Source organism: Lygodium microphyllum, chromosome 28 (assembly GCF_053477565.2).
Source record: "Lygodium microphyllum isolate KBCC chromosome 28, Lygodium_microphyllum_v1.1.10, whole genome shotgun sequence".
Lineage (NCBI taxonomy): Eukaryota > Viridiplantae > Streptophyta > Polypodiopsida > Schizaeales > Lygodiaceae > Lygodium > Lygodium microphyllum.
The window spans coordinates 26,080,477-26,089,980 of NC_141162.1; positions in this window are offsets into that span (position 1 = coordinate 26,080,477).

Genomic DNA, 9,504 nt, shown 5'->3' on the forward strand with positions numbered 1-9,504 from the left:
AAATACATAGTGCGGCGTAGTCACGTGGACGACATTTTTGCATGGAGCATATCGACAAAATGCGCTCCACAACGGATTGTGGTGTCATGGCAAAGTTCAAGCAAGAGAGCTGACGGCAAGCCACGGATCCAAACACCATTGTAGAAGAGATGGAGTATTTTGGGAACTTGCAAAGTATTATTACGATGGATGGTACTGTAGTTTCTCCATGATCCTATTCGATGTGTAGTGGTTCAAAGTGGTACTGGAAGGAGTTGGGGCAACTATTTGACGATGTCCATTTAGATTTCTCGAAATAGATTTCGAAAAAAGATGGACGGATTCGCACGACACGCTTGTGTTACCGGTCCATTGTGAACAGGTGCATGAACTCATGTTCACAAATGTTAAATCTCTTTTGTATGTGATTTTGAATATGTAATTTTCTATCCAAACCCTCGACAACCTTGATGGTGGTATGTTGTACCTTCAGCTCCCCGAAGTGTGAGAGTATATGATGAAAGCAATGTTCCCAGCATAGATGAGGACAGTATGTAGATAGATGGCTCGATATTGTAAGGGATAGAGACCCGCTCAAAGCTTGGAGCATGTAGAGGAGGTAGAATCGAGTAACAATGGTGGAAAGACAGGAGGCCAAGAATTCTTTGAGAATGAGGTGGACTCATCCTTTTGTGGTGACCTTTCTATTGACCTTCCAGTGTATGCGGAGTTGTGTCAGGAGATTGACATGAGACCATAGGCTACGTCATACTTGGAGCATCCACCTACTCAATTTGTTGATGAATCGCTTATAAGGGTACTCTAGAATATGCATTTTAATAAGATCAATTTGTTTAAAGTAACGTGCTTTGCTTAAATCTTTATATTGATTATGCTAACATCAAATTTTGTCTGTATAAGTGACCTTTATGGATATTTGGACAGCACGATGAGTCAAGGGATGAGCGATAAGGAGCTACAGGAGATCTTCACACATATGTCTCTAGATCAGATGGCTTAATTCAGAGATATAGCAGATCAGGAGTTGTCTCGAACACCATTAGGCCATTCTATTCAATCTACTTTGGCACGCTCTGATGCATCGGTTTCAAGTACACGAGGTTGATGCTCTAGACTTAGACTAGATGGAGGGAGTGGTTCTGGGGGATGTTGCGGAGATGTGGATTTGGTGAACTTGTGGTCGGCTTAAGATACAAGTGCTACTCATTGCTTTTGTGCAGGTTTGAGAGAGGGTGGCTTATGTGGTTGTTGTGGAGGTATTGACACAGTGTCTCCACCTCGTCGTTCTACTGGATTTGCGTCACCTGTGGGATTTGTCACACCTGTGGAGACGTCTACTCCGGTCACTCCAGCTTTTGCTCAGCCGTCCGTAGTAGGTGGGACCCCTATGGGTGCTACTCCGAGAGATAATATCCCCGTAGGTACACCGAATGTACAAGGGTCTCCTGGATATACCCAGGAGTATGGTTGTAGGTGGGAGATGACATATCTTAGGCATACCCCAGAGGGGTATGGATACCTTGTAGATGATAGGATAGGAGCCATCATCATGAATGATGAGGGGAGGAGGGTGATGGCTCGTATGAGAGAGTTGTGCCAACAAGTTTTTTGGCACAACGTCTTGGATCATTGGAAGAACGTACCGGAGGGGAGCAAGGACTACATAGTAGCATCCTTGCATGAGGAGTTTCCAGTACCCGCTGCAGCAGATAGGTTTTCCACTAGCTGGATGATGGACTGCATGTGTACACACATGTCACACAGACGATCGGACACACTCAAGGCACTTAAGAGTGGGGCCTCAAAGCCCTAGTAGCTAGATGTAGATGACTGGTGCTGACTCAGGGAGGAGGCTACAGATTCTCCAAGATGTTGGCGACAACAGCACGAGGCGGCGAGGGCATGACTGGAGGTAGGAGTGGTCCATCATCTTGTGAGTGGCGGCCACATGAGTTATCTGGAGGACTTTGTAAGTTTTTCTTTTGTTCTGCTTGCTTTTTTTTTTTGCAATATTCCTTGTATTGATAATCGTGTTTCTAACATTTGTATTTTGTTTTCTTTATAGCGCTCCATTACAAATCGCGATCCCAGCGGCCTAGAAACTCAATATGCAGAGAGACACAGTCTCACTGCATTGATTGACCGATTGTATGGACGCAGCGGCCCAATAAGTCACTTATCTTTCTTGTCTGTAGTTACTAATTTTAATTAAAATGCATTATTGTACAATGGATTGATGTGTAGTTGTTTCTTTTTTTGCAGAGTCCATTCGATGCTCCTTTGCGGTGGGACGAGCTTTCGGATGGCGAGTATCTATAGCTCGCCCTTGGATCCGTGGAGCTCACATCCTCTTCTTTTTTAGTCATGTGATTTATGTAGGTATTTTCTATACACTATGTTGTTATCATCATTTGTATCTTGCCATGATTCTATCGTTGCTTTCATTACGTGATCTTGTATTTATTTTATGTATCATTCTAGTTGTGGATTCAAGTATAGTTTGCCTTCATTTTGACGGCCATTGTACACCTTACTATAACACTTTTGTATAGCCCAAATACATCACATAGTGCTACATGTGGTAGGGCAGCTTGCTGCCTTGCCTTCACAAATTTACTACATGCATCGCTACTTGCATCGCATTTTCGACACAAATAGCGATGGTTCTATGGCATCGCTAATACCGCCATGTTTAGCGACTACGGGGGCAATTTTTTTAATGAATATTTTCGTCGCTTTGAATGTTGGTATAAGGCCTATATCTTGTAGTGGCCTATCAAGCACCACCAAATGTGGAGGCTTATTTTCTTTCTTTTTTTATAGCATAGTGTTCATCAATTCCTTCTCTTTGTCAAATTAAGCTTGAACTTAATTTCTATTTCCTCCAATTTTGAACTAAAATAGCTTGGAGAAAATTAAAAGGATGATATTAAAAGTTTCAAGAAACAATAACACATTAATAGAAAATAGTACCTATAATTAATTAAAAACTAATTGCAATGTCAAAGACAATAACTTTAAAGTAAGTAGCATCCTTTGCTACTCACTTAATCCTTAATGTAAGCCTCGTTTCATAAAAATCCAATATGTACTTATTGTTCTTGTGCCAGATTTCAATCCATGTAAATACTCATGTATCCTGCAAACATTTTTGAAAGTCTCAGTTTGAGAGAGATCGAAGAGAAATGATTAGAGAATGCATTAGGATAACTCCAAATCACTTGAAGAAGTGCAACATCCCCTTGCCAACTTGTCTCTTTCCTCCATTCAAGCCCCTTGATTACTTCCATCAAATGATCAAGGAGAAATGTGACTTTAGACTTCGGGCGGGCTGACATCTACCTCTAGTAGATTGAGCTGTGGCGCTTGTATATCTTATCCAATATCATGATCATGGGCCACTGGAATATTTGTTACAGGCTGTCTAGCTAGCTATACAGTAACATGAGGCTCCTCTTGAAAGATCACCCTACGTATCTCAACTACTTGCTTAGGTTGCTCATGCATTTTCTCCTCATAGAAAACAACATCATGGTTGCAGATAACCTTCCAAGCATGCGAATCCCATAGGCAATAGCCCATCTCATATGCATTTCCATAACTAAGAAAAATGCATTTCACTAACTTAGGATCAAGCTTATTACATTTATCCTTGGATACATGGCAGAAAGCCTCACATCCAAAGACTCTAAGATGCACATATGATGAAGATTTTCTAACCCATACCTCCTTTGCAACTTGACAACAAGTAGTAGTGTCTGGAGATCTGTTTATCAAATGTAGGATAATAGTAATAACTACCTTAGGCCCTGGTGCACAGATCGGTTGTCGTATGCGCGCGTAGTGAGCGTCAAAAGGTCCCCAAGAACAAAAAAACTCTACTTTTTGCACACAAATCAATGAAGAAAGCTTGCACGACATGAACAAGAGACCAATTGGGTGTAATCTTCACCCATGCCTTGTGTGAGCGCTCCACAAAGCATGTATTTCATATATTATTCATCTTCAAGCTCAAATAGTAGCCCAAATTACAAAATAGCACGCTTTAGCTTTTGAGTTTGCTGTTGTGCCAATAAAGAATTAAAGCTAACGGGCGCCCAAGAAGTCAGGTGGTACCCAAATACAATGTCCAATACAAATATTTAAATCGTGCGCCCATGCGCATACAAAAATAATAAATGAATATCAAGCGCTTTAATAAATAAGCGCGACAAAATATAGGCACAATGCCTAAGATACGCGCCCATAAAAAATTGACGATAATTTGAATACACGCTATCCTTCAATGCTTTCCAATGCCACCGCTGCTCGCTCTACACATCAACTGAAGCATTCACAATTGTTAGAAAAATAATACAATTAAACCGATAAAAGTGAATACCTAGCAGTCTTCACCTACATAAATAAATTTGTTAGAAATCAATCCTAACTTTAATTTATCACGAGTGCACACTCTAAACTCATAAACGTTTATTAATTTAAATATGTATTTTGCAGAATCACCCGCTATGGAATCACCCATGTACACATAAAATTAACAAAACGCCCGAAAAGGATAGGCATCCTCGTCGACTTCTCGCACAAAGAATCCACTTTGTGTATGAGCCCCGGTAATAATAAAATTTTACGGAATTCACTGCAAAACCTCATGGAATCCACCGTGGAATATGCCTCCTGGCATTATACCCCTGGGGTGGGATAGCAATTGTCCTCAAGTGCTATTAGCTCAATGTGGAGCTAACAGAGTGGGGAAAGCATTTAAGTCTCTAGCGTGCATCCATTGGGCCTCTTCAACAGGATGGTTTTTAAACTTGACCAAATATCTAGAATATCTACGGCCAGTTTTAGTGGTCATAAAGTCAGTATCTATAATAGTTTTAGGCTCAAGGATTTTAGTTTCATAATCTAGCAAAGGAGGGTTTTCATATACAGGGTGTACAGGTAATTGGCCTCTAAAAGGTCGTAATAAACTGATATGGAAGGTGTTGTGGATTTTCCAATGTTGTGGTAGTTCTAGTTTAAATGCATTGTCATTTATTTTGTGTATGATCTTGAATGGTCCATAAAATCTAGGTGTTAATTTCACAATTGGGTGTTTACCTACACTTTGTAATCTTTGTTTTTCTATGCATAACCAAACATAATCATCAAGTTTAAAATTCATAGCCTATATTTTCTTATTTACTTGTTTTGTATATGATTGCTGGGCTTTGGCAATCATATCTTTAACTTCATCAAAAATAGTGGCATGCATGTTAGCAATATCATTAGCAATCTGAATTTTGTGTGATAATGATGCAACAGGTGTAGGCAATCGATATCCATAAATAACTTCACATGGTGCTTTCTTTGTAGCTGTATGTGGTGTATTATTATATGCAAACTGAAGTAAATGTAGATGTGTATCCCATGTGTGTGGTTTTGAAATGGTGTAAGCACGCAAAAGATCTAAAATAGTACTGTTAGTAGCTTCTGTTTGACCATTTGTTTCAGGATGAAATGCATATGAAAAATCAATCTTTGTTCCTAAGTTAGCAAACAAAGCAATCCAAAAATTATTACAGAATCTAGAATCACGATCAGAAATAATAACTTTTGGTAAACCATGGTTAGTGAAAACAGTTTTCAAAAACATTTGAGCAGCTTGAGATGTAGTTAAAGTTTTCTTGTATGGAATAAAATATGCTTGTTTGCTAAACCTGTCTACAACAGTCCAAATCATATCATGGTTAGGTTTAGTGTTAGGTAAACCAGTGATAAAATCCATTGAAATCTGTTTCCATGGTTGTGATGGAATAGATAATGGCATTAATAAACCGTATTATTTACCATGGTGTCTTTTAACTTGTTGACAAACTAAGCATTCGGATACAAAGTTAGATACATCAGTGTCCATATGTGGCCAATAAAAATCTTCAGTCAATATACGCAAAGTAGATATAATACCTCTATGACCTTGATGTGGAGGATAATGAATTTCATGCAGAACAAATGATCGAAATGGAACAGTCACACATAATCTTTTTTCATAAAACATGAATCCATTATTGTAAGACAGTTAATCAATAGGAATCCAATGATTTACAACTAGTTTATTCCAATCAGTTTGAAAAGTAAGATCCTGATGATAAGTATCTTTCATAGGGATAAGGGAATCGAATGATATCACAAAAATATTATGAATTGTTGGTCTTCTACTCAAAGCGTCAGCTACAACATTCTCTTTTCCTGGTTGATATTGTATAAGGGGATGAAAACTTTGAATAAAAGCGACCCATTTAATGTGTCGGTCAGATATTTGTGGTTGACTAAGGAGATGTCTAATGCTTTGTTGGTCAGTTTTGATCATAAATTCAGATCCCATTAAATAATGTTTCCATTGACGTAAGGCTTGTACTACATTTAGGAATTCCTTATCATAGGTAGAATATTCAAGTTTGGATGGTTTGAGTTTACAGCTAGAGTAGGCTATGGGATGATTATCTTGCATAAGGACGGCTCCTATTCCAGATCCACTAGCGTCAGTAACTACTAAAAAGAATGGTCTATTGAAATCATGTAATTGTAATACAGGAGCATGAGTTAAAGCATATTTCAATAAATCAAAGGATTTTTGTTGATTGTCAGACTAATTATACACAATACCCTTCTTTAAAAGTTTAGTCAAAGGTAATGCAAGTAATGAAAAATTCCTCACAAACTTTATGTAAAAACTAGCAAGACCTAGAAAAGAACGTAACTCATGCACATTTTTGGGTATGGGCCAATTTAAAATTGCTTCTATCTTTTTAGGGTCGACTTTAATACCTTCTGATGAAATAATATGCCCTAGATATTCAATTTCTATTTGAAAGAATTCACTCTTTTCTGGATTAGCATATAATTGATTGTCTTTTAACAACTTAAAAACTAAAGACAAATGTTCATAATGCTCATTCTCATTTTTACTGAATACTAATATATCATCAAAGAATACTATGACACAATGCTGATGTTTCAGAAATATGCGATTCATCATACGACTAAATGTGGCTGGTGCATTAGTTAAACCAAAAGGCATAACTAGAAATTCATAGTGTCCAAATTGTGTTCTAAATGCAGTTTTGAATATATCAGATTTATCCAATCTTACTTGATGATAGCCAGATTTAAGATCTATCTTACTGAATATGGCAAATCCTTGTAACTTATCCATAAGATCATCTACCCTAGGAATCGGATATCTATTCTTAACAGTAATTTTATTTAGGGCATGATAATCAATGCACATGCGATAAGTATTATTTTTCTTCTTTACTAATAAGATAGGTGCACCAAATGGAGAACTACTAGGTCGAATTAATCCTCTATTAATCAATTCCTCTATTTGATTTTGAATTTCTTTTTGTTCAATTTGGTTATGTCTATATGGTGCTTTACATGGTGGTTGTGAATTAAATCTATTTTGTGATCTTCAGGACGTGAAGGTGGTAGTCCAGGTGGTAAATCAGCAGCAAAACAATCTTGAAATTGAGCAAGAAATTGTGTATGCCTAGGATGCATTTGTTTTTCTTTAGCTTGAAGTTCATTCACCCATACTAAATAAGATTTGCAACTTTTACGTAATGCACGTTTAGCTTGAGTATGAGTAAGCAGTGGAAAGTTATTGGAAGTGTGCATACCATGCAATGTGATTTGTTTTCCTTGAAAATAAATTTTAATTGAATGCGTAGAATAATCTATGTTAGGATTGTATTGATGAAGCCAAGGCATTCCTAAGATAATGTCACTAGACTGCAAAGGTACAACTAGGAAATTTATTCGTTAAGTATATTCACCAATTTTAATTTCTAAATTATGCACCTCTTGTGTTCCATTATATCTCATTCCTAGGAATGCAGCTTTGATGCGATAATGTGTAGAAACAGTTTGTAAATTCAATTCTTTGACTAACTTTGCAGAAATAAAGTCATGTGTGCTCCCATCATCATGTAAAATAATCTTTTCTTTACCATGTACAAAACATTTCATTGTTAACAAAGAATGGGGAGTTGGCGTAGCTGGCAAGTATCCGAAGTAGTACCAATGTCGTCATCATCTTCCGTAAAGTCTAGCATTTCCTCACGTTCTTCTTCTTTGATTGCTCCAAGATAATTGATATGGACAGGTGGCTTTTTGGTTTGACAATTGGCTGCTAGATGTTCAGGTTGATGGCATTTGTAACAAACTAAATGTTTGGCTTTAGATATATTATTGGTAACGGCAGGAAGTTTAGGAATGTTGGGATTTGACTGCGAGGATGGCTTAGGGTTTGGATTGGTGTTTGATGGCAAAGCAGGTGGTCGTGTCCAAGATTTACAGAATGAAGATGGAAGAAAACGACTTTGATTGAATCTTCAAAAATTTGAATTGAATTGTTTGGAACCATAGTTACCATTAGTTGGAAATTGTTGTGGTCGCTTGTCTCTTCCGCGAATCTTGTCTTCAGTGTCATGAGCCAAGGAAATTGCATCTTCAAGGGTTGTTGGCTTAAACATATTGACTTCCGCATAGTAATGTCCAAGTAGGCCGGACATAAACTTGCGTTTATGAGTTGCTTCAGGTACATCTTCGAGCATGCGTAGTTGCAGTAGGGCATTCCAGAAACGTTCAGTGTATTGAGAAGTAGGTTCGTGATCTCTTTGCTGTAGAAGATCCCATTGCTTGATGGCTTTTTCATGGAATTGAGGAAGGAAATTCTGTAAAAACTTCTTTTAGAAAGTCTCCCAGGTAGTAGGACAATCAGCGCTCTTGCGGACCACAGTCCACCATAAGGATGCTCGATCAACCAAATGGTTAGTGACACATTTAATTTTGTCTTTCTCAGCATATGTTTCTTCATGGAAGTAATCATCAAATTGACTGATAAAAGCAAGTACAGTCTTTCCATCGCGTGATCCATTGAATGTACGAAATTTGAAGTTTCTTTTACTTATCTTTGTTTCTTTGCGGATGGATTGGGCTTCAAGTGTCGCATTGATGGTATGTCGTATAAGATCTTCGGGTTGCGGTCCATCTTGGTCGGTGGTAGATCGTTGCAAATTGGCCAATTGAACTTGCAAAGCTTGTCGGGCTCTTCGTTCTTCTTCAAGCTACATCATAATCAAATCCAATTTTTGCTCCATCGTTGGTTCGGATAGATCACCTTTAGCCAGTCTGTATATTTTATTTGGCTTTTGTAGTCTTTGTCCTTTACGTATGCAGAATTTGTTGTCACAACCGTCTGCGTAGAAATGACATATAATCTGCGTATGGCCTGCGTATAAACTTCTGTTCTTATTGAAACTAGTTCAACAAGTCTGCAAGTGTGAACAGGATGTACCAGAGAGCAATAGACTGATTCTGTGCTTCTACGTGTGAACTGCCGCTAGGGTAGTTGTTGAGTAAGTCTTTAGTGGCCTTGTGACTTTGGTGATTTGCAGGATTAAGAAAGCTTAGAAGACTTTAAGCTTAAAGGATCAAGCTGATTTTTGTGGACGTGAGGAT